Raw genomic sequence first — 27,360 nt, 5'->3', positions numbered from 1 at the left:
ATGGCTCAGGGACCACATGCCAGATCATATGTTGGATTTCAAGAATAGGCTTCTGGGCACAGAGGCCTGAATACCTAGGCTAGGGTTGTGATGAGGTTGTAGGGGCATGTCATGTTCAACCTTCGGACTCAGGGCCTTTTACCTGCGTGTCTTCCTGGCGGTAGGTGCTGACGCTGTGTCAGACTGTCCTTTTTATCCAGAGTGGCCTATGAAATTGGGGTGGGCTCAGGGGCCTTGCAGGTTTCTCCTAATCTGGAGGGTTTGGGCAACTGAGATGGCAGAGTTTCCTCCAGAGAGCTTGCCCAGTGATGTAGTGTGGTTCTGGCGGCCCCATCCTGGAAAGCAGGTGGTTAAGGGCTCTGGGACCAAAGTCTTCAGACACAAAATTGGGTAAGAGTTAGGGGCGAGGTGATGGCAGGCCTGATCTGCAGACCCTGAGGGCAGCTCCTCGGGATTTGAAGTTCGTGCGGCTGGGAGGCAGGCGCAAAGGCTTTTCTGTCTGGATTGTGTCTAGGATGGCCTCGGAATGGTGGGGTGCCCTCATGGGTCCATGGGATATTCTACCTTTCTGGGGATTTTGCCCGCCACCCAAGAGTTTGGTGTCTTACTGGGGGAAGGAGAGAGCGTGGTTTACCGTGTCAGGGTTCCTGTCAAAACAGGGATTCCAGAGATGGGCTCTGGGTCCTTGTGCCTGGACAACCCCACAAAGGCTTTGGTTATGGGCCTAGGGGCCTTACAGGCCTTCTCTGTGGGGCCCTGTTTCAGCTCCCACAGGGACTTGTTGGAAATGGATCTCAGTGTGAGGGTTTCAATGTCTGTTTCTGCCCAGCTGCCCATCCTGAGTGGGCGTTGACTTTTGTTCCATGCATCTGGATCCCAATATGAGGGTTGGACCACCATCTCAATATTTAGTTTTCCTGCCATGGGGAAGCAGGAGTACTCTTTTGTGCTTCAGGCTCACCCATGTGCAGGAATTTGAGCTATGTTCTGGGACAGGTACGTGAATACCCCGGTTGGTTAGATGAAGGACTCGGGTCAAGGCAGGTCACACCTGCCGGATATGGGGTCCACTATCTGGGTGGCTGCCAGGCAGTCAGGGCTCAGGCTGTGTCAGACAGAGCATTACTGCACAGGGAGGCCTATGATATTGGGGTTCCATAGAGGGCCATACAGGTGGATCATCATGTGGGGTTTCATGCAGACCCATAGGGCACTTCTTCTTTCTGGTGGGCAGACAAAAGGCTGCATTGTGGCTCCCAAATTCCCAATATGGAGGGCTTGAAGTCGAGGAGTGTGAGAACAGAAGGTTGAAAACACAAGCTATGTTTAAGCTCAGTGCGAGCACATAGCTGTTTCAGTGTGCAGCGTTTTTTTTGAGATCTCCAGCACCTAAGTACGGGCGAGGGTCAGATGTCAGCTCACGATGGAGTTTGTATCGAAGATGGCCAACAAACGAAATGTCCAGCACCTGAGTAAGGGTGGATGTCAGATGTTTGCTCACACTGGAGTTTGTGTCTATGATGACCAAGAAATGGAGTAATGGCATCAAGAGGGCATGGAGGATTCCCCACGCTGATGCATGTGAGATGCTCCAAACAGCAAGGTTGCTTTTTCTACTGGACAGGTGGAGTCTGGTTTGTTTGCTCCAGGGTCCCCCATGTGAAAAGTATGGGTAGCAGAGCTCTTCTGCATGGATGCCTGGAAAGCACACCTCCATTGACCAATGCAGCTGAGGAACATGGCATGTTCTTTAGGGTGGCTCTGGGGCGAAGTACCAAGGCCTTGAGTTAACATGGAATCACTTGCAGATGGGTCACAATGCTGGTTTGATACCAGGTAGATCTTAGAATGTGTTGGTGGCTAAGGTGCCACGCAAGATTCTCTTACCCTGAGGGTTTAACACAGATCGAAGAGCACAGTTTCCTTCTGGGGACAGGAGATGCAGTGTTGTGTGGCTCAGGGACCACATGTTGTATCACAAGTTCGTATTTTAGAACAGGCCTCTGAAAACAGATCCTGACAACCTTATCTAGAGTTTCAATGAGGTCCCAGGGACATGAGAGGTTCAATCTTCAGACTCAGGACAGTTGACTTGGGTGTTTGCCTGGATATAGATGATCAGGGTGTTTCAGACTGAGAACTTGTGTCCAAAGTAGCCTCCAATATTGGGGTGGTCTCAGGGACCTTGCATCTTTCAACTTACTCTGGAGGCTTTGGGTAACTGTGACAGGCACAATTTCCATGGGGATGGCAGGCACAGTCCTGTGGTGTGGCTCCAGAGACACCATCCTGGAGGGCATGTGAGCCATGGTTTTGGGAGAGAAGTCTGCAAACACAAATCAGGTTAGGGTTAGTGGCTAGATTATCGCAGGGCAATGCACAGACCTGGAGGGCTACTCGTCAGGAACAGTAATTCGAGTGACTTGAAGGTGTAAGAACAGCCTTTTATATCTAGATTGTGTGTCCAGGATGGCCTTGGAATGCAGCTGTGGTCTCATGGGTCCATTGGAGATTTTTCCTCTCTAAGGATACTGGCGGCTCCCAAGACTTTGGTGGCTTTTCAGGATGGGAAGGGTCGTATATTCGATCTTAGGGGTGCCCCAGAACAGGGATTTCAGAGACGGGCTCTGGGTCTTGGCATCTGGAAAATCCCACCAAGGGTTAGGATTTGGGCCTACGGGCATACCAGGCCTGCAATGTGGGATCCTAGTGGTGCAACTGAGATGGCTTGTTTGAAAGCATGCTCAGGCTGAGCGTCAAAATGTCTGTTTATGCCCAGGGCGGCTCTCAGGAGTAGGCGTGGTCCCATTGCCCATGTGCTGGCTTCCATCCTGAGGGATGGACCCCCATTCCAATGACCAGGTTTCCAGCCATGGGGAAGGAGGGATTCTCTATTGTGCTTCAGGTTTCCCCATTGGCAGGGATTCCAACAAAGGTGTGAGGACAGATGCCTGAATACCAGGGATGCGTAGAGATGAAAGATTTGGTCCATGGCCGTTCTCACATGCTGGATATGGGCCCCTCTCTCTGGGTGTCTGACACGAGGTCTGGCTCAGGCTCCTTCAGACACAGCCCTAGTTGCCAGAGAAGCATATAAATTGGGGTTCTCTCAAGGGCCAAGCAGATTGATCCTCATGTGGGGTTTTTGCACAGACTCACAAAGCACTTCATTCTGTGGGTCAGGCAGAATGATGCATTGTGGCTCCAGAATTCCCTATCAAGAGGTTTTGGGGACAAGTAGGGTGAGAATGCAATTGTAAACACCAGCTATGCTTAAATTGAGTGCAAAACGGAAGTCAGTTCCAATGTGCAGCAGTTTATACAAGATATCCAGCACCTGGGTAAGGGCAGATGTCAGATGTTTACTCACACTGGAGTTTTTGTCTATGATGAACGACAAATGGAGGGGTGGCTTCAAGAGGCCATGGAGGATTACCCACGCTTAGGATTGTGAGATGCTCCAAAGAACAAGGTTTCCTTCTAATGGACAGGAGGAGTCTGGTTTGTTTAGTCCAGGGCCCCCATGGAAAAAGTTTGGGTAGCAGAGCCCTCCCTCATTGATGACTGCAAAGTACACTTCCAATGACCATTGCAGCTAAGGAACATGACAGGTTCGTTTTGGTGGTTTGGGGGCCAAGTACCAAGGCCTTGAGTTGACTTGGGATCTCTTGCAGAGGTGTCCCAATACTGGTTTGTTAGAAGGGAGGTCTTAGAATGTGCTGGTGGCTAAGGGGCCATGAAGGATTCTCCAACCCTGAGGGCTTGGTACAGGTTGATGTGCAGTTTCCTTCTTGGGAAAGGAGATATTCTGTTTTGTGGCTCAGGGTACATATGTTGTATGCTAACTTGGTATTTAAGAACAGGCCTCTGAGGACAGATGCTTGAATACTAATCTATGGTTCCAATGATGTCCTAGGTGCACGTCAGGTTCATTTTCTGACTAAGGACCATTGACTTGGGTGTCTGTCTAGATGTAGGTGATCAGGGTGTTTCAGACTGTGCATTTGCATCCAGAGCCACTTCCAATATTGGGGTGGGCTCGGGGCCTTGCAGATTTCTCCCTTCTGGTGGATCCTAGTCTGGAGGGTTTAGGCAACTGTGATGGGCAAAGTTTCCTTGGGGATTACAGGCCCAGTCCTGTGGTAAGTCTCCAGAGACCACATCCTGGAAGGCATGAGAGCCATGGTTTTGGGAGGGAAGTCTGCAAACACAAATTTGGGTTAGGGATAGTGGCGAGGTGATCGCAGGTCCAATGCATAGACCTAGAGGGCAGCACATCAGGAACTGTAATTAGGGTGACTGGAAGCTGGTAGCACAGGCTTTTCTATTTGGATTGTGTGTCCAGGATGAGCTCGGAATGTAGGTGTGGTCTCCTGGTTCAGTGGGAGAATTTAACCATAGCTTGGGTTTACAATTCCATCCTCAGCCTCCGGGTCCACAAGCCCTATTGATAGGGAATTCTGGAGCCACAACGCAGCATTCTGCCTTTCCAATAGAAAGAAAAAAGGCCTGGTGAGTCTGTCCATAAACTCCACGTGATGATCAATCTGCTCGTTGCTCAAGGGAACCCCGATTTATAGGCTGCCCTGGGAACTAGTGTTGTGTCTGAAAAAGCCTGAACAAAGACCTTGTGTCAACCACCCAGAGATCAGCGCCCATATCCAGCATGTAAGACAGGCTATGGCCCATGTCCATCACCTCTACCCATCCTTGGTATTCAGGCATCTGTCCCTAGAACTTTGCTGTAATCCCTTCCAATGGGGGAACCTGAAACACAATAGAGACCTCCTCCATCCCCATGGCAGGATTCCTGGCTTTTGGGATGGGTGTCAAACCTCAATGTGGGCGCTGGCTGCATGGCCAAGGAGATTATGCCCACTCATGAGGGCCGCCCTGAGCACAAGCAGGCAATGTGAACCTCAGCCTGAACATGATTTCAAACAAGCCCTCTCAGTTGACCCAAAAGTATCCCGCATTGCAGGCCAGGTATGCACCTTGGCCCAAATCCTAATGCTTAGAGGGATTATCCAGGGGCCCAGACCCAGAGTCAGTCTCTGGAAGTCCCTACCTGCATTTCGTGGTCATCCTGGACACACAATGCAGGTACAAATGCCTGTGCTACCCCCATCAAGTCATCTAATTTACAGTTCATTACGAGTTGCTTTCCAAGTCTATGCATTGGGCCTGCGATCACCTCACCACTAACCCTAACCTGAGTCTGTGTTTACAGACTTCCCTCCCAAAACCATGGCTCACATGCCCTCCAGGCAGTGGTCTCAGGAGCCACATCTAAGGACTATGCCTGCCTTCCTCAAAGAAACTGTGCCTGTCACTGTTGCCCCAAATCTCTAGATTAGGAGAAACCTGCAAGGTCCCTGAGCCCACCTCAATATTGGAGGCCACTCTGGACTCAAATTCGCAGTCTGAAAAACCCTGATCACCTCCATCCATGCAGACACCCAAGTCAATGATCCTGAGTCAGATGATTGAATCTGACATGCCATGAGGACTTCATTGGCACACTAGATTAGGTTTTCAGGTATCTGTCTTCAGAGGCCTGTTCTGGAATACAAACTTATGATACAACATGTGGTCCCTGAGCCACAGAACGGAACATCTACTGGACCCATAAGGAAGCCGTGCTTGTGGACCTGAGTCAAACCTCAGGGTAGATGAACCCTACACAGCCCCTTAGCAACCAGCACATTCTATGATCTCCATGGTAACAAACCAACATTGTGACCCATCTTCATGAGACTCCATGTCAACTCAAGGCCTTGATATTTCACCCCAGAGCCACCAGAACGAACCTGACATGTTCCTCAGCTGCAATGATCAATGGAGGTGTGCTTTCTAGGCATCCATGCGGGAGTGCTCTGCTACACAAACCTTCCACATGGAGAAACTTGAGCAAACAAAACAGACTCCTCCTGTACAGTAGAAAGAAACTTTGATGTTTGGAGAATCTCACAAGCCCCAGGATGGGTTTCCTCCATGGCTTCTTGATGCCACCCCTCCATTTGTTGGACATCATACACACAAACTCCAGCCTGAGCAAACATCTGACATCTGCCCATACTCAGGTGCTGATATTCGAATCAGCCTCTGCACGTTGGAACTGCCTTTCGATTGGCAATGAATATAACCTTAGCTTAAGATTACAACTCCATCCTCACCTTACTGGTCTGCAAGCCCTCTTGATAGGGAATTCTGGAGCCGCAATGCAGCATTCTCCCTTCCCCATAGAAAGAAGAAGGACCTGGTGAGTCTGCCCAGAAACTGCACATGAGGATCAATCTACTCGGCCCATGAGGGAACCCCGATTTATAGTTTGCCCTGGTCACTAGTGCTGTGACTGACAGAGCCTGAGCCCCGACCTCGTGTCAGCAACCCAGAGGGCGGAACCCATATCCAGCATGTGAGACCGGTGATGGCCCATGTCCGTCATCTCTAGCCATCCATGGTGTTCAGGCATCTGTCCCCTATACCTTTGTTGTAATCCCTACCAATGGGGGAAACTGAAGCACAATAGAGAACTCCTTCTTCCCCATGACAGGAATCCTGGCTTTGGAATGGGTGTCCATCCCTCAGAATGGTATCTGGCTTCAGGGGCAATGAGACCACGCCCACTCCTGAGGGATGACTGGGCACAAGGAGGCATTTTGACCCTAAACTTGAGCATGCTTTCAAACAAATGCTCTCGGTTGCCCCTCCAGGACCCACATTGAAGGCCTTGTACGCCCCCCTAGGCCCAAATCCTAACCCTTGGTGGCATTTTCCATGCGCCCAGACACAAAGCCTGTCTCTGGAATCCCTGTCCTGGGGCGCCCCTAAGATGGAAAACAACACTCTTCCTTTCACTGAGAAAGCCACCAAACTATATGGACCTGCCAGGATCCTTGAGAGGAAAAATCTACCATGGACCCATGAGACCACACCTGCATTCCAAGGCCATCCTGGAAATTGAATCCAGATACAATAGCCTGTGCTACCGCCATTGAGTCACCTGATTTACAGTTCCTGACTTGCTGCCCTCCAGGTCTATGCATTGGGTCTGTGATCACATCGCCGCAAATTGCTAACCCAAATTTGTGTTTCCAGACTTCTCTCCCAAAACCATGGCTCACATGCCCACCATTATGGGATCTCTGGAGCCACACCACAGAACTCTTGCTGCCATCGCCAAGGACACTTTGCATATCAGAGTTGCCCAAACCTTCCAGATTAGGAGAAACCTGTAAGGTCCCTGAGACCACCCCAATATTGCTGGTCACCCTGGATGGAAATGTGCAGTCTGAAACACCCTAATCACCTATGGTCAGGGAAACAGCCAAGTCAATGATGGTGAGTTAGAAGATTGAACCTGAAATGCCCTTAGACCCTCAATGGAACCCCATTAGGTTTTCAGGCATCTGTCCTCTGGGGCCTGTTCTGGAATACCAATTTATGACACATCATGTAGTCCCTGAGCCACACGACAGAATGTCTCCTGTCCCCAGAAGGATACCGTGCTCTTTGACCTGTTGCAAACCCTCAGGGTAGGAGAATCCTGCATGGCACCTTAGCAACCAGCACATTCTAAGATCTCCTCAGTAACAAACCAGCATTGTGGCCCATCTGCAAGAGATTCCATGTCAACTCAAGGCCTTGGTACTTCTCACCAGAGCCATCAGATCGAACCTGCCATGTTCCTCAGTGGCAATAGTCAATGGATGTGTGCTTTCCAGGCATCCATGCCAGAGAGCTCTGCTTCACAAACTTTCCACATGGGGAAACCTAGAGCAAACAAACCAGACTTCACCTACTTAGTAGAAGGAAACCTTACTGTTTGTAGCAGCTCACAGGCCTCAGCGTGTGAACTCCTCCATGGCCTCTTGACGCCACCCCTCCATTGGTCAGTCATCGTAAAAACAAACTCAAGTGTGAGCAAACATCTGACGTCCACCCTTATTCCAGTGCTGGATGTCTAGAATAAACCTCTACACATTGGAAGTGCCTTCCGCTTGGCACTGAATTGAACTGTAGCTTGTGTTTACAATTCTATCCTCACGTGACTGGTCACCAAGCCCTCTTGATATGGATTTCCGGAGCCACAATGCAGCATTCTGCCTTCCCTATAGAAAGGAGTGCCTGGTGAGTCTGGCCACACACCCCACATGAGGATCAATTTGGGATTGCCATGGCCCAAGTATGTCATCTCTACCCATTCTTGGTACTCAGGCACCTGTCCCCAGACCTTGGCTGGAATCCCTTCCAATTGGGTAACCTGAAGCACAATAGAGAACTCCTTTTTCCCCATGGCAATAAACATGGCTGTTGGGATGGTGTCCAACCCTCAAAGGGGGAGCCAGTTAGAAGAACAATGAGACCACACACACTGCTGAGGGCCGCCATGGGGACAAACAGGCATTGTGACCTTCAGCCTGAGCATGCTTTCAAACAATCCCTCTAGTTTCACCTCCATGATCCCACATTGTAGGCCTTGTATGCCCCTAGGCCTATATCCTAATCCTTGATGGAATGAACCAGGCACCCAGAACCAGAGCCCGGCTCTGGAATCCCTGTTTTGGGGCACCCATCAGAAGGAAAACAGCACTCTTCCCTTTCCCAAAAAAGACACCAAACTATGGGGATCCGCCAGGATCCATAGAGAGGAAAAGTCTCCTATGGACCCATGAGAACACACCTGCATTCCGAGGCCATCCTGGACACACAATCCAGAGAAAAAAGCCTGTGCTACAGCCTTCCAGTCACCGTAATTACAGTTCCAGACGAGCTGCCGTCCAGATGTATGCATTGGGCCTGTGATCACCTTGCCACTCACCCTAATCTGTATTTGTGTTTGCTGATTTCGCTACCTAAACCATGGCACACATGCCCTCCAGGATGGGGTCTCTGGATCCACACCACAGGACTGTCCCTGCCATCCCCAAGGAAACTGTGCCTGTCAGATTTGCACAAACCTTATAGATTGGGAGAAACCTGCAAGGCCCCTGAGCCTACCCCAATATTGGCTGCTGCTCTGAATGCAAATGTGCAGTCTGAAACACCCTGATCACCTACATCCAGGCAGACAGCCAAATCAAAGGTCCTGAGTCAGAAGAGTGAACCTAACATTCCCTAGGATTTCATTGGAACCCTAGATTCGGTTTTCAGATATCTGTCCTCAGAGGCCTGTTCTGGAATGCGAACTTATGATACAACATATGATCCCTGGCCACACAACAGAACATCTCCTGTACCCAGAAGGATACCGTGCCCTTCCATCTGTGCCAAAGCCCAGGGTAGTAGAATTCTGCACAGCATCTTAGACACCAGCACACTCTAAGATCTCCGTTGCAACAAACCAGCATTGTTGTCCATCTGCAAGAGATTCCATGTCAACTCAAGGTCTTGGTACTTAGCTCCAGAGCCACCAGAACGAACCTGCCATGTTCCTCAGCTGCAATGGACAATGGAGGAGTGCTTTCCAGGCATCCATCTCGGAGGGTTCTGCTTCACAAACTTTCCACATGGGGGAACCTAGAGCAAACAAACGAGACTTCACCTGCACAATAGATGGAAACCTTACTGTTTGGAGCATCTCACAGACCTCAGCATGTGAACTCCTCCATGGCCTCTTGAGGCCAACCCTCCATTTGTCCATCATCATAGACACAAACTCTAGTGTGAGAAAACATCTGACATGCATCCTTATTCCGGTGCTGGATATCTCGAAAAAAACGCTGCACATTGGGACTGCCTTCCGCTTGGCACTGAACTGAACCGTAGCTTGTGTTTAAAATTCCATCCTCACCCGACTGGTCCCAAGCCCTCTTGATAGGGAAATCTGGAGCCACAACACAGCATTTTGCCTTCCCCATATAATTAAGAAGTACCTGGTGAGTGGCCAGAAACCCCACATGAGGATCAATCTGCTTAGCACTCGAGTCAACCCTGATTTATAGGCTGCCATGGGCACTAGTGCTGTGTTTGACAGAGCCTGAGCCCCGACCTAGTTTCAGCCACCAGAGAGCAGACCCCATATCTAGCATTTAGGATGGTCATGGCCCAAGTACTTTATCTCTACCTATCCTTGGTCTTCAGTCACCTGTCCCCAGACCTTTGCTGGAATGCCTGCTAATGGGGGAACCTGAAGCACAATAGAGAACTCCTCTATCCAAATGGCAATAAACCTGGATATTGGGGTGGGTGTCCAACCCTCAAAGGGGGAGCCAGTTAAAAGACCAATGAGACTACGCCCACTCCTGAGGGCCGCCAAGGGCAGAAACAGGCATTGTGACCATCAGCCCATCATGTTTTCAAACATTCCCTCTCAGATGCATGACCAGGATCCTGCATTGTAGGCCTCCTGCGACCCTAGGCTCAAATCCTAACCCTTGGTGGGATGTCCCAGACGCCCAGAACCAAAGCCCATCTCTGGAATCCCTGTTTCATGGCACCCCTAATATGGAAAACAGCACTCTTACCTTCCCCGAAAAAGCCACCAAACTATGGAGACCCGCCAGGATCCATAGAGAGGAAAATTCTTCCATGGACCCATGAGACCATACCTGCATTCCGAAGCCATCCTGGACACACAATCCAGAAGGAAAAGCCTGTGCTACTGCCTTCCAGTCACCCTAATTAAAGTTCCTGATGAGCTGCCCTCCAGGTCTATGCATGGGCCTGCAATCACATTGCCACAAATTTGCTAACCTGAATTTGTTTCCAGACTTCTATCCCAAAATCATGGCTCACTTGCCCACCAGAATGGGATCTCTGGTGCCACGCCACAGAACATTGGCTGCCATCCCCAAGGGCACTGTGCATATCAGAGTTGACCAAACCTTCCAGATCAGGAGAAACCTGTAAGGCCCCTGAGCCCATCCCAATATTGCCGGCCACTCTGGATGCAAATGCATAGTCTGAAACACCCTGATCACCTACATCCAGGGAAACAGCCAAGTCAATGATGGTGAGTTAGAAGTTTGAACCTGAAATGCCCCTAGGCCCTCAATGGAACCCCATTAGGTTTTCAGGCATCTGTCCTCAGAGGCCCCGATTGAGTTTCAGCCACCAGAGAGTGGGCCCCATATCTAGCATTTGGGTCATGGCACAAATACATCATCTCTACCCCTCCTTGGTTTTCAGGCACCTGACACCAGACCTTGGCTGGAATTCCTGCCATTGGGGAACCTGAAGCATAATAGAGATTTCCTCCTTCCTCAAGGCAGGTACTGGACTCTTGGGATAGGTGTCCAACCCTCAAAGTGGTGCCAGCTACAAGACCAATGAGACCACACCCACTCCTGAGTGCCGCCCTGGGCGCAAGCAGGAATAGTGACCCTCAGCCCGAGCATGCTTTCAAAAAATCCCTCTCATTTGCGCCACCTTGATAACACATCGCAGGCCTCGTCTGCCCCTAGGCCCAAATTTTAACCCTTGGTAGGATGTCTCAGATACCCAGAATCAGATTCCGTCTCTGGAATCCCTATTTTGGGGCACCCCTAAGATGGAATACTGCACTCTTCCCTTCCCTATAAAGCCACCAAACTATGCAGAGCCACCAAAATCCAGAGAGAGGAAAAGTCGTGCATGGACCCATGAGACCACACCTGCATTCTGAGGCCATTCTGGACACACAATCCAGAGAGAAAAGCCTGTGCTACTGCCTTCCAGTCACCGTAATTAAAGTTCCTGATGAGCTGCCCTCCAGTTCTACTCATTGGGCCTGTGAAACATCGAAACAAAGTTGCTAACACGAATTTTGTTTCCAGACTTCTCTCCCAAAACCATGTCTCACATGCCCTCCAGAATGGGATCTCTGGAGCCACACCACAGGACTCTGGCTGTTATTCCAAAGGGCACTGTGCATATTAGAAATGCCCAATCCTTCCAGATTAGGAGAAACCTGTAAGGCCCATGAGCCCATCCCAATATTGCCAGCCACTCTGGACATAAATGCACAGTTTGAAACACCCTGATCACCTACATCCAGGGAGAAAGCCAAGTCAATGATGGTGAGTTAGAAGATTGAACCTGAAATTCCCCTAGGCCCTCAATGGAGGCATCTATCCTCGGAATCTGTTCTGGAATACCAATTAATGACACATCATGTGGTTCCTGAGCCACATGACAGTACATCTCCTGTCCCCAGAAGGATACCGTGCTCTTCAACCTGTGCCAAAGACACTGGGTAGGAGAATGTTGCATGGTACCTTAGCAACCAGCATATTCTAATATCTCCTCAGTAACAAACCAGCATTGTGGCCCATCTGCAAGAGATTCCATGTCAACTCAAGCCTTGGTACTTCGCCCCAGAGCCACCAGAACGAACCTTCCCTGTTCCTCAACTGCAATGGTCAATGGAGGTGTGCTTTCCAGGCATCCATGCCGGAGAGCACTGCTTCACTAACTTTCCACATGGGGGAACCTAGAGCAAAGAAACCCGACTTCACTTGCCAGGCAGAAGGAATCCTTATGTTTGGAGCCACTCACAGTCTTCAGCATGTGAACTGCTCCCATGGCCTCTTGACGCCACCCCTCCATTGGTCTGTCATCATAGACACAGACTCCAGTGTGAGCAAACTTCTGACATGCACCCTTTTCCGGTGCTGGATGTCTCGAATAAACCACTGCACATTGGAACTACCTTCCGCTTGGCACTGAATTGAACTGTAGCATGTGTTTACAATTCCATCCTCACCCGACTGGTCCCCAAGCCCTCTTGATTGGAATATCTGGAGCCCCAATGCAGCATTCTGCCTTCCCCATCGAATGAAGAAGTGCCTGGTGAGTGTGCCCAGAAACCCCACCTGAGGATCAATCTGCTCGGCCTTTGAGGGAACCCCGATTTAAAGATTGCCCTGGCCAAGCGTGCTGTGTCTGACAGAGCCTGAGCCCCGACCTGCAGTCAGCCATCAGAGAGCGGACCCCATATCCAACATTTCGGATGGTCATGTCCCAAGTGTGTCATCCCTACCCATCCTTGGTATTCAGGCACCTGTCCCCAGACCTTTGCCAGAATCCCTGCCAATGGGGGAACAAGAAGCACAATAGAGATCTCCTTTTTTACCCATGGCAATAAAACTGTCTGTTGGGGTGGGTGTCCAACCCTCAAAAGGGGAGCCAGTTACAGGACCAATGAGACCACGCCCACTTCTGAGGGCCGCCCTGGGCACAAACAGGCATTGGACCTTCAGCCTGAGCATGTTGCACATGCTCAAAACAATCCCTCTCAGTTGCACATCCATGATCCCGCATTGCAGGCCTGGTACACCTCTAGGCACAAATCCTAAAACTTGGTGGGATTTTCCAGGTTCCCAGACCAAGAGCCCATCTCTGGAATCCCTGTTTTGGGGCACCCCTAAGATGGAAAACAGCACTCTTCCCTTCCCCGAAAAAGCCACCAAGCTATGGGGAGCCACCAGGATCCATAGAGAGGAATAATCTCCCATGGACCCATGAGACCACACCTGCATTCCAAGGCTATTCTGGACACACAATCCAGAGAGAAAAGCCTGTGCTATCGCCTTCCAGTAACCCTAAGTACAGTTCCAGATGAGCTGCCCTCCAGGTCTATGCATTGGACCTTTGATCCCATCGCCATTCACCGTTATCCAAATTTGTGTTTGCAGACATCTCTACCAAAACCATGGCACACATGCCCTCCAGGATGGGGTCTCTGGATCCACACGAGAACAATATCCCTGCCATCCCCAAGGAAACTGTTCCCGTCCCAGTTGCCCAAACCTTCTAGTTTGGGAGAAACCTGCAAGGCCCCTGAGCCTACCCCAATATTGGCAGCTGCTCTGAATGCAAATGCAGAGTCTGAAACACCCTGATCACCTACATCCAGGCAGACAGCCAAATCCATGGTCATGAGTCAGATTAGTGAACCTAACATGCGCCTGGGACTTCATTGGATCCCTGGATTCAGTTTTCAGACATCTGTCCTCAGAGGCCTGTTCTGGAATGCAAACTTATGATACAACATGTGGGCCCTGGGCCACATAGCAGAACATCTCCCATCCCCAGAAGGAACTCGTGCCCTTCCATCTGTGCCAAAGCCCAGGGTAGTAGAATCCTGCACAGCACCTGAGCCACCAGCACATTCTAAGATTTCCCTGGTAACAAACCAGCATTATGGCCCATCTGCATAAGATTCCATGTCAACTCAAGGTCTTGGTAGTTCGCTCCAGAGACACCAGAACGAAGCTGCCATGTTCCTCAGCTGCAATGGTCAATGGAATTGAGCTTTCCATGCAACCATGTGGTAGAACTTTGCTACGCAAACTTTCCACATGGGGGAGACTGGAGCAAATAAACCACACTTCATCTGTCCAGTAGAACGGAACCTTGCTATTTAAATCAGCTCATTAGCCTCAACGTGAAAATCCCTCCATGGCTTCTTGACGCCACCCCTCCATTTGTCACTCATCATAGATACAATTCCATTGTGAACAAATATCTGACATCCGCCCCTACTCAAGTGCTGGATATCTCAAATAAGTTGCTGCACATAGGAAATTCCTTCTGCTTGGCACTGAACTGAACCGTAGCTTGTGTTTACAATTCCATCCTCACCCAACTGGTACCCAAGTCCTCTTGATAGGGAATTCTGGAGCCCCAATGCAGCATTCTGCCTTCTCTATAGAAAGAAGTGCCTGGTGAGTCTGGCCAGAAACCCCACATGAGAATCAATCTGCTCAAGGAAACCCCGATTTATAGGTTGCCCTGGCCACTACTGCTGTGTCTGAAAGAGCCTGAGCCCGACCTAGTGTCAGTCAACAGAGAGTGGGCCCCATATCTAGTATTTGGGATTGCCATGGCCCAAGTACGTCATCTCTACCCATCCTGATTTCTGTATCACGTTCACCCCTTGGCAGGGTTTAGAGTTAAGGTATAAATTTTGTAGCCTGAAAAGCTATGTTGGGAAGAGATGACGAGCTAAGGCCTTGGCGGGTCAAATGTGCCCAGTGTGCGGTCAGCTGTCTGTGTGTTGTTCAGGTGGTCCGGGCTTAGGCTGTGTCAGACAGTGTATTAGTGCCCAGGTTAGACTATATAATTTGTGACTGTAGAGTGCCATGAAGGTCTATCCTCATTTGGGGTGTCTGGGAAGCTCCATAGGGCAACATTTTTCTTCTGGAGGGCAGGAAGAGTGCTGCATTGTGGGTCTGGAATTGCCAAACTTCAGGGATTGGGGGCCAAGAGTGTGAGACAGAAGTCTGAGAACACAAGCTAGACATAGCTTTCAGGGCTAAGGCAAGGCAAGCACACTCTGCAGAGCTGAATCGAGATCTTGTGCATCTGAAGTCAGGGCATGGATCAGACATTGGCTCAGGTTGGAGTTCCTGTCCATGATTTCCCCTTCATAAAGGGGGGGGGGGCGGGCATCACAAAGCCATCGAGGTTTTCCCACGTTGGGAGTTGTGAGATGCTCCAAAGCACAAGGATTCATTCTGCAGGACATTTGAGACCTATTGGATGGCTCCAGGACATCCCATACAGAATGACGCCAGAGCAGGGTTCTGGGCAGCCCGCCTCACATTCCAATTGTCTCCCAGTGACAAGACAGGTTCGATCTGCTGGCTCTAGGGGAGAAACCAAGGGGGCTGAGTTGAAATGGAATCTCCTGCGGATGGGTCCTAATGTGGGTGTGTCCATGGAGACCTTGGAATGGGGCGGTGGTACTGGGGACCTGAAGGATTTTCCTAACTGGAGATTTTGAGACAGCTCCAAAGAGCAAATTTCCCATTTGGAGACAAGATTTGTTCTAATTGGTGCCTCAGGAAGCCCCCATATACTGGTATTGGAAACCATGCCTCTGAGGAGAGATACGTGGAAAACACATCAATGGATCTGATTAGGGCCTAGGGGCCTGTCCAGTTCAATCTTCTTTTCTGGCAACATCTGTCTATGGTATGAGTGCAGGTAGTTGTTCAGCTGGAGTCAGACCACCCCTGTTTGGCTAGGCGGCCTACACTATTGGGATGGCCTCGGAAACTATGGAGGTTTCTCCTAATTTGTATGATTATGGACAATGGAATGGGCAGAATTCCTGTGGAGTGGGCAGGCACAGGCCTGATCTGTGGCTCCTGGGGCCCCAGCCTGGAGGGTGTGTGGGCCAGGACTCTGGGGACAGATGTCTGAAAACACAAACTCGGTTTAGGTTTGGGAACGAAGGTATGGCAGGCCCAATATACAGACCGCGAGGAGAACTCTTTGGAATATGAAGAAAGGATGAGTGTGAGGCGATTGCTCAGGCTTTTGTCTCTGGTTTTAGTGTCAAAGATGGCCGTGAAATGTCTGGGAGACCTCATGGGCCATAGAGTCTTCCTTTCTGTGGATTTGGCCCGATCCCAATTGTTTTGGGTCAATCTGTGGGATGGGAGGAGTCCTTTCAGTTTTGTTACCTCAGGTGTCCCACCAAAAGAGGGATTCCAGAGTAGAGCCCTGGGGAGGGGCGACTGGACAAAAAGAAATCTGGTTAAAAATTGGGGCCTAGGGGCATGGCATGCCCAATATGCCTTCTAATGGTCCAGACACTAAGAGGCCTTCTTGAGGACAGAACTCACGCTGAGGGTCACAATGAGTGTTTATGCCCCCATGGCGCTCAAGCATGGGCTGGGACACAGAGTGCACGCTGGTTTCTCCTACACTGAACGTTGGAAACTTGCCAACCACATGTACTATTGCCATGGGGAAGTGGTAGTTCTGATTTCTGCATCTCATTCACCCCTGGGCAGTGATTGGAGATAAGGTCTAGGTTGTGAACTCTGAAAACCGAGGTTGGGAAGAGATGACAACCTAAGGCCATATCGGGTCTGATGTGCTCAGTGTGGAGCCAGCTGTCTGCTTGTTGGTTGGGAGTTTCAGGCTCAGGCTGTGTCAGACAGAGCATTAGTGCCCAGGATAGATTGTATAATTGAAGTACAGTCAAGTGCCGTGGAGGTTGATCCTCATTTGGTGTTTCTGCGTAGCCCCAAGGGCAAAGTTTTTCTTCTGGAGGGCAGGCAGAGTGTTGCATTGTGCCTCTGGAATTCCCAAACTGGATGCCTTGTGGGAGAGGAGTGTGAGAACACATGTTAGGCATAGGTTTTGGGGCAAGGGCACGGCAGGCACACTCTGCAGATCTGAATGGGGATTTCGTGAATCTGAAATCAGGGCGAGGTTCAGTCCTAGGCTCAGGTTGGAGTTTCTGTACATTATGGCCCCATCATAAATGGGGCAGCATCTCGAGGCCATGGAGGCTTACCCACGATGGGAGTTATGAGATGCTCCAAACAGCAGGATTCCTTCTGATCAACAGCTGAGACATATTGGATCACTCCGGGAGGTCCCATACAAAATGACACCAGAGCAGGGATCTAAGCATGGATGTCTGGGCAGCCCGCCTCACATTCCAGTTGTGTCCTTGTGAATAGACAGGTTTGATATGCTGGCTCTGGGGGATCAACCGAGGGAGCTGAGTTGAAATGGACTCTCCTGCAGATGGGTCCTAATGTGGGTTTGTGTCCATGGAGACCTTGGAATGCGGCGGTGTCACACGGGTACTGGAGGATTCTCCTAACTGGAGGTTTTGAGACATCTCCAAAGGACAAGTTCCCATGTGGAGATGAGATTTTTTTTTCATTGGTACCTCAGTAAACCCCTATATGATGATTTTGGAAACCAGGCCTCTGAGGAGAGATACAAGGAATCCAAAGCAATGGATCCGATTAGCGTCTAAGGGACTGTCTGGTTCAATCTTCTTTTTTGGGGACATCCATCTACGGTATGAGTGTGGTAGATGCACAGCTGGTGTTAGACCGCCCTTGTTTGTCCCGGGCGGCCTACACTATTGGGATGGCCTCGAAGACTTTGGAGATTTCTCCTAATTTGTACGATTGTGGACAATGGAATGCACAGAATTCCTGTGGAGTGGGCAGGCACAGTCCTGATGTGTGGCTGCAGGGGCCCCAGCCTGGAGGGTGTGTTGGCCAGGACTGTAGGGACAGAAGTCTGAAAACACAAACTCGGCATAGGTTTGGGAACGTAGGTATGGCAGGCCAGATCAACAGACCGTGAGGAGAACTCTTTGTGATATAAAGAAAGAGTGAGTGTGAACTGTTATCCAGGCTTTTGTCTCTGGATTTTGTGTCAACGATGGCTTTGGAATATCGGGGAGGCCTCATGGGCCATAAGCCCTCTAATTTGGGAATTCTGGAGACCCAATGCAGCACTCTGCCTGCCCACCAGAAGAGAAACCTTGCCCTATGGGGCTACCCAGAAACTCCGAAAGTGGATCAACCTGCACGCTACTCGACTATACCCAATTATACAGTCTAGCCTGGGCACTAATGTCCCATCTGACACAGCCTGGGCCCTCACTTCCCGACCGACACCCAGACAGCTGGCCGTACACTGAGTACATCTGAACCGCCATGGCCTAATGTCCTCATCTCTTCCCAACCTCGGTTTTCAGGCTTCAGAAACCTAGACCATATCTCCAGTCACTTCCCACGAGTGAACGTAATGCAGAAATCAGAACTCCTCCTCTAACCTCGCCAGAACCTTGTGGTTGGAATGTTGTCCAACGTTCAGTGTAGGAGAAACCAACTGGCCCATGAGTCCCCACCCAAGCTTGAGGGCCGCGATGGGCACAAACACAAATTGGGACCCTCTGCATGAGACCTGTCCTCAAGTAAAGCCTCTCAGGGGTTGGACCAAAAGCCCGCATATGGGGCTTGCCATGCCCCAAGTCTCCCAATCTTAACCAGAAGTCGAGATATCTAGTCACCCCTACTCAGGGCTTTCCTGTGGAATCCCTCTTTGGTGGGACACGTGAGGTAAATAAATACAGAAAGGACTCTTCCCATTCACAGAATGACCCCAAGCACTTGGGATCAGGCCAAATCCCCAAAGAGAAAGTCTCGTCCATGTCCCGTGAGGCCATCCCGACATTCCACGGCCACTGTTGACACAAAATCCAGAGACATAAGCCTGAGCACGTGCCTCACACTTGCCCTTTGTTCATAGCCCAAAAAAATTCTCACGGTCCATAGATTGGGCCTGCCATACCTATGTCCAGAAAGTTAAGGTAAGTTTTGTTTTTTTTTTTTTCAGAATTCTATACCCACATTCTTGGCCCACATACCCTCCAGGCTGGCGCCCCTGGAGCCACACCTCAGGACTGTGCCTGCCCTCTCAAAAGGAATTCTGCTCATTCCTTTGGACACAACCCTACAGATTAGGAGAAACCTTCAAAGTCCCCGAGGCTATCCCAATAGTGGAGGACGTCCGGGACAAACAGGGCCTATCTGACACAAGCTGAGCCACTACCTCCACTTAGACCCATAGACAGATATCCATAGAAAAGAAGATTGAACAGGACAAGCACCTAGGCCCTAATCAGATCCATTGTTTTTGTTTCCAGGCATCTTTCCTCAGAGTCCTGGATTCCAATACCTGTATATGGGGGTTTCTGGAGGTACCAATTAGAACAAATCTCATCCCCACATGGGAAACTTGTGCTATGGAGCTGTGTCAAAACCTCCAGTTAGGAGAAAGCTTCAGGTCACCGGAGCCACTGCCCCATTCCAAGGTCTCCATGGACACAATCCCACATTATGACCCATCCTCAGGAGAGTCCATTTCAACTCAACCCCCTCAGTTGCTCCCCCAGAGCCAGCAGATCGAACCTGCCTTGTCACTAGGAGATAACTGAAATGAGAGGCAGGCTCTTCAGGCATCCATCCTTAGAACCCTGCTCTTGCATCATTCCATATGGGATATTGTGGAGCCATCCAACAGCTCATGACAGTCCTGCAGAAGGATTCCTTGCGGATTGGAGCATCTCACAACTCACATCGTGGGAAAACTTCTATGGGTACTTGATGCCCCCAATCTTCATGAATGTGTATCATGGACAGATACTCCAACCTGAGCCAATGGCTGATCCTCGCTTGACTTCAAATGCATAAGATCTTGATTCAGCTCTTCAGAGTGTGCCTGCCGTGCCCTTGCCCCAAAACCTAAGCATAGCTTGTGTTCTCAGACTTTCATCCTCACTCTCCTGGACCACACGCTTTGGGAATTCTGGAGTCACAATGCAGCACTCTGCCTGCACTCCAGAAGAAAAATGTTGCCCTATGGGTCTATCCAGACATGACAAATGAGGATCAACCTGCACGCCACTCGACTATATCCCAATTATACAGTCTACCCTGGGCACTAATGCCCTGTCTGACACAGCCTGAGCCCAGACTTCCCGACTGTCACCCGGACAGCTGGGGCTGCATCTCAGGACTGTGCCTGCACTCTCTAAGGGAATCCTGCCTATTCCATTGGCCACAACCCTACAGATTAGGAGAAACTTCCAAAATCCTCGAGACCATCCCACTAGTGTAGGCCAACTGGGAAAAAACAGGGTCGATATGACACAAGCTGAGCAATGACCTCCACTCAGATTCATAGACAGATGTGGCCTGAGAAGACTGAAGTGGACAGGCCCCTAGGCGTGAATCGGATCAATTGCTTTGGATTCCAGGCATCTCTCCTCAGATGCCTGGTCTCCAATACCAGCTTATGGGGGTTCCTTAGGCACCAATAAGAACAAATCTCTTCTCCACATGGGAATCTTGCTCTTGGGAGCTGTGTGAAAACCTCCGGTTATGAGAATGCTTCAGGGCCCTTGAGCCACTACCCCATTTCAAGGTATCCATGGACACAGTCGCACATTATGACCGATCCTCAGGAGAGTTCATTTCAACTCAGCCCCCTCAGTTGCTACCCAGAACCAGCAGATCAAACCTGCCTTGTCGCTCGGAGACAATTGGAATGTGAGGTGGCCCGCCCAGGCATCCATCGATAGAACCCTGCTCTGGAGAACTTCCTTATGGGATGTCCTCGATCCATCCAACTGGTCTCGACTGTCCCGCAGAATGAATCCTTGCAGTTTGGAGCATCAAATACTCCCACCATGGGAAAACCTCCATGGCTTCTTGATGCCCCCACACCTTCATGATGTGGCCATCACGGACAAAAACTACAAACTGAGCCAACATCTGATCCTTGACTCAAACCTAAGCTGAGATTGTGTTTTCAGACTTCAGTCCCAACAGCCCTGGCCCACAAACCCTCCTGGCTGGGTCTCCTGGAACCACAACTCAGGACAGTGTTACCCTCTCCAAGGGAATTCTGCCCATTCCATTGGCCACTACTCTACAGATTAGGAGAAACTTCCAAAGTCCCCGAGGCCATCCCAATACTGCAGGTTGCCCAGGACAAAAAGGGGCGATCTGTCACAAGCTGAGCAACTACCACCACTCAGAATCGTAGACAGATATGCCCAGAGAAGAAGATTGAACCGGAGAGGCACCTAGGCCCTAATTGGATCCATTGTTTTTATCCCCAGGCATCTCTCCACAGAGGCCTGGTTTCCAATACCAGCATAAGGGGGTTTCCTGAGGTACCAATCAGAGGAAATCTCATCTCCACATGGGAAACTTGTCCTTTGGAATTGTGTCAAAACTTCCAGTTCGAACAAATATTCAGGTTGCTGGAGCAACCGCCCCATCCCAAGGTCTCCATGGATACAAACCCACATTATGACCCATCCGCAGAAGAGCCCATTTCAAATCAGCCCCCTCGGTTGCTCTCCCAGAGCCAGCAGATGGAACCGGCCTTGTTGTTAGGATACAATTGGAATGTGAGGCGGGCTGTACAGGGATCCTTCCTAGAACCCTGCTCTGGCGTCTTTCCATATGGGACGTCCTAGATCCATCCAACAGGTCTCGACTGTCCAGAAGAAGGAATCCTTGTGGATTGGAGCATCTCACAACTCCCATCGTGGGAAAACCTCCATGGCCACGTGATGTACCCTTCCCTTCATGAAAGGGCCATCCTGGACAGAAACTCCAACCTGAGCCAACGTCTGATACACGCCCTGACTTCTGATGCACGAGATCTTGTTTCAACTCTGCAAAGTGTGCCTGCCGTGAACTCGCACAGAAACCTAAGCATAGCTTGTGTTTTCTGACTTCCATCCTCACACTCCTGGACCACAAGCCCTCCAGTTTGGGAATTCTAGAGACACAAGGCAGGACTCTGCCTTCCCTCGAAAAGAAAAACGTCACCCTATGAGGCTACCCAGATGTCTCAAATGAGGATAAAACTGCAGGCCACTCAACTCTACCCCAATTATACAGCCTACCCTGGACACTAATGCCTTGTCTGACACAGCCTGAGCCCAGAACTCCCGAACGACACCCAGCCACCTGGCTGCACGCTGAGTACATGGAACCTGCCATGTCCTTAGGTCACCATCTCTTCCCAACCTCGGTTTTTAGGCTTCAGAACCTAAATCACTGCCCAGTAGTGAACGTGATGCAGAAATCAGAACTCCTCCTTCCCCATGGCAAGAAACCTTGTAATTGACATGTTGTCCAACGTTCAGTGTAGGAGAAAACAGTGTGGACCATGACGACCCACCCATACTTGAGGGCCTTATTGGGCACAAACACACATTGTGACCTGAAGAGTGAGACCTGTCCTCAAGTAAGGCTACTCAGTGACTGAACAAGAGCCCACATATGGGGCTTGCCATGCCTCAAGGCCCTCAGTCTTAACCAGAGGTGGAGTTTTCCAGTTGCCCCTCCACAAGGCTCTGCTCTGGAATCCCTCTTTTGGTGGGAAAACTTAGGTTAAAAAAAAAAAGAAAAAGAAAAAGAAAAAAAAAAAAAAAGCATTTCTCCCATCCCACAGAATGACCCCAGTCTCTTGGGATTGGGCCAAATCCCCACTGAGGGATACCCGTCCATGGCCCATGAGGACATCTCGACATTCCAGGGCTATTTTTGACAGTAAATACAGAGACAAAAGCATTAGCAAGCGCCTCAAACTCGCCCTTTCTTCATATCACAAAGAGTTCTCCTCTTGGTGTGTATTTCAGGCCATCCATACCTTCGTCCCCAACCCTACGCAGAGTTTGTGTTTTCAGATTTCTGTCCCCAAAGTCCTGGACCACACACCCTCCAGGCTGCGGCCCCTGGAACCACACCTCAGGACTGTGACTGTCTGCTTAAAGGGAATTCTGCTCATTCCTTTGGACACAACCTGACAGATTAGGAGAAACCTCCAAAGTCCCCGAGGCCATTCCAACACTGTCGGGCGCCCAGGACAAACAGGGGAGATCTCTCACAAGCTGTGCAACTACCTCCACTCAGACCCATAGCCAGATATCCCCAGAGAAGAAGATTGAACCAGACAGGCACCTAGGCCCTAATAGGATCCATTGCTTTTGATTCCAAGCATCTCTCCTCAGAGGCCTGGTATCCAATACCAGCATTTGTGGGTTCCTGGAGTTTCAATAAGAACAAATCTCGTCTTCACATGGGAAACTTGCTCTTTGGAGCTAAGTCAAAACCTACAGTTAGGAGAAACCTTCAGGTACACCGAGTCACTGCCCCCTTCCAAGGTCTCCATAGACACAAACCCACATTATGAACCCTCCTCAGGAGAATCCATTTCAACTCAGCCCCTCGGTTGCTCCCCCTGAGCTAGCGATCGAACCTACCTTATCACAAGTAGATAATTGGAATTGGAGGCGGGCTGCCCAGGATTCCATCCTTAGAACCCTGCTCTGGCGTCGATCCATAATGGACTTCCTGGAGCCATCCCACAGGTCTCAACTGTCCTGCAGAAGGAATCCTTGTAAATTGGAGCATCTCACTACTCCCATCTTGGGAAAACCACCATATCCTCATGATGCGCCCGCCCCTTCATGAAGGGGGTAAATGGACAGAAACTCTAACCTGAGCCAAAGTCTGATACTCGCCCTGATTTCATATCCATGAGATCTTGATTCAGCTCAGCAGAGTGTGTCTGCCGTGCCATCACTCCAAAACCTATGCCTAACTTGTGTTCTCAGAATTCCAACATCACATGACTGGGCCACAAGCCCTCCAGTTTGGGAATTCTGGAGCCACAATGCAGCACTCTGCCTGCTCTCCAGAAGAGAAACATTGCCCTATGGCGCTACCCAGAAATCCCAAATAAGGATCAACCTGCATGCCACATGACTGTACCCCAATTGTACAATATAACCTGGGCACTAATGCGCTGTCTGACACAGCCTGGGTCCTGAATTCCTGACAGACACCCAGACAGCTGGGGCCACACCTCAGAATTGTGCCTGCCCTCTCTAAGGGAATTTTGCCCATTCCATTGCCCACAACCCTACAGATTACGAGAAACCTCCAAAGACCCCGAGACCATCCCAATAGTGAGGGACTCTTGGGAGAAACAAAGGCGATCTGACACAAGCTGAGTAACGACCTGCACTCAGAACCATAGACAGATGTTCCCAGAGAAGAAGATTTAAGCGCACAGGCCCCTAGGCCCTAATCAGATCCATTGCTTTGGTTTTCAGGCATCTCTCCTCAGAGGCCTGGTTTCCAATACCAGCTTATCGAGGTTCCTGAGGCACCAATCAGAACAAATCTAGTCTCCACATGGGAAACTTGCTCTTTGGAGCTGTGTCAACACCTCCAATTAGGAGACTCCTTCAGGGTTCCAGTGCCACTGTCCCATTCCAAGGTCTCCATGGACACAAACCCACATGACTGATCCACAGGAGAGTCCATTTCAACTCATCCCCCTCGGTTGCTTCCCCAAAACCAGCAGATCAAATCTGCCTTGTAGCTAGGAGATAAATTGAATGCGAGTTGGGTTGCCCAGGCATCCATCATTAGAACCCTGCTCTTGAGAAGTTCCTTATGGGACATCCTGGATCCATCCAACAGATCTCGACTGTCCCACAGAAGGAATCCTTGCGATTTGGAGCATCAGAAATTCCCACTGTGGGAAAACCTCCATTGCCTCATGATGACCCCCCAACTTCATTAAGGGGCCATCATGGACAGAAACTCTAACCTGAGCCTACATCTGATCCTGCCCTGTCTTCAGATAGACAAGATCTCTTTTCAGCTCTTCAGAGTGTGCCTGCCATGCCTTCGCCTCGAAACCTAAGCCTAGCTTGTGTTCTCGGACTTCCGTCCTCACATTCCTGGCCCACAAGCCCTCCAGTCTGGCATTCCCGAGACACAATGCAGCACTCTGCCTGCTCTCCAGAAGAAAAATGTTGCCCTAATTGCTAACCAGAAACACCAAATGAAGATCAACCTGCATGCCACTTGACTGTACCCCAATTATACAGTCTACCCTGGGCACTAAAACCCTGTCTGACACAGCCTGAGCCTGGACCTCCCGACTGACACCCAGACACCTGGCCGCACACTGAGCACATCGGACACGCCATGGCCTTAGGTCATCATCTCTTCCCAACCTCGATTTTCAGGCTTCAGAAACTAGAGCTTATTCCTATCTCTGCCCAGGGGTGAACGTGATGCAGAAATCAGAACTTTTCCTTCCCCATGGCCAGAAACCTTGTGGTTGGCATGTTGTCCAACATTCAGTGTAGGAGAAACCAGTGTGGCAAATTAGGCCTGGCCATGCTGGAGGGACACCATGGGCACAAACAAACATGGGACCCTCAGCGTTAGCACTGTCCTCAAGAAAATCCTCTCAGTGACTGGACCAACAGCTCGCATATGGGGCTTGCCATGCCCCTAGTCCCCCAATTTTAACCAGAGGTCGAGATGTCTAGCCACGCCTACTCATGGCTCTGCTCTGGAATCCCTCTTTGGTGGGACACCTGCGGTAAATAAATACAGAAAGGCTCCTCCCATCCACAGAATTACCCCAAACACTTGGGATCGGGCTGAATCCACAGAGAGAAAGACTTGTCCATGGCCCATGAGGCCACCACAACATTCAACGGCCTCTGTTGACACGAAATCCAGAGACAAAAGCCTGAGCAAATGCCTCACACTTGCTTTTTGTTCATAGCCCGAAAATTTCTCCTCAGGGTCTACAGATGGGGTCTGTCATACATATGTCCCCACCTAAGCCGAGTTTGTCTTTTCAGACTTCTGTCCCCACAGTTCTGGCCCACACACCCTCCTGAACCACACCTCAGGACTGTGCTAGCCCTCTCCAAAGGAATTCTGCCCATTTCATTGGCCACTACCCTACAGATTAGGTGAAACCTAAAAAGTCCCCGAGGCCATCCCAATAGTGTCCGCTGCCCAGGACAAACAGGGGAGATCTGTCACAAGCTGAGCAATGACCTCCACACAGACACGTAGACAGATATCCCCAGAGAAGATTGAAGTGGACAGGCCCTAATTGGATCCACTGCTTTGGTATCCAGGCATCTTTCCTCAGGGGCCTGGTTTCCAATACCATCCTATGGGGTTTCCTGAGGCAACAATCAGAACAAATCTCGTCTCCATATGGGAAACTTGCTCTTTGGATCTGTGTCAATACCTCCAGTTAGGAGAATCCTTCAGGGCGCCGGTGTCACTGCCTCATTCCAAGGTCTCCATGGACACAAACCCACATTATGACCCATCCTCGGGAGACTCCATTTCAGCTCACCTCCCTACGTTGCTCCCCCAGAGCCAGCAGAGTAAACCTGCGTTGTCGCTAAGAGAAGAATAGAATACGAGTTGGGCTTCCCAGGCATCCATCGTTAGAACCCTGGTCTGGAGATATTTTTTATGAGATGTCCTGGATCCATCCAACAGGTCTGGACTGTCCTGCAGAAGGAATCCTTATGGTTTACAGCATCACAGACTCGCACTTTGGGAGAACCTCCATGGCTTCATGATGCCCCAACCTTCATATAGGGAACATCATAGACAGAAACTCCAACCTGAGGCAATGTCTGATCCTCGCCCTGACGTTAGATGCACAAGATCTTGATTCAGCTCTGGAGAGGGTGCGTGCCGAGCCTTCGCCCCAAAACCTAAGCCTAGCTTATGTTCTCAGACTTCCGTCCTCACACTCCTGGCTCACTAGTCCTTCAGTTTGGGAATTCTGGAGACATACTGCAGCACTCTGCTTGCCCTCCAGAAGAAAAACATTGCCCTATGGGGTTACCCAGAAACCCCAAATGAGGATCAACCAACACGACTCTAGACTGTACCCCAATTAAATAGTCCAGCCTGGGCAGTAATGCCCTGTATGACAGCCTGAGCCCAGACCTCATGACCGACAACCAGAGAGCTGGACGTACACTGACCGATGGATATAAACACACATTCGGACCCTTAGTGTGAGCCCTGTCCTCAAGTAAAGCCTCTCAAGGGCTGGACCAAAAGCCCACATATGGGGCTTGCCATGCCCCTAGTCCCCCATTTTTAGCCAGAGCTCGAGAATTCTTGTCAAACCTATTCAGAGCTCTTTTCTGGAATCCCTCTTTGGTTGGACACATGAAGTAAAAAAAAAAAAAAAATAGAGAAAGGACTCCTACTATCCAAAGAATGACCCCAA

This window comes from Neovison vison, chromosome 7 (assembly GCF_020171115.1).
Source record: "Neovison vison isolate M4711 chromosome 7, ASM_NN_V1, whole genome shotgun sequence".
In the NCBI taxonomy this organism is placed as follows: domain Eukaryota; kingdom Metazoa; phylum Chordata; class Mammalia; order Carnivora; family Mustelidae; genus Neogale; species Neogale vison.
Note: the sequence above shows the minus strand (reverse complement) of the source record.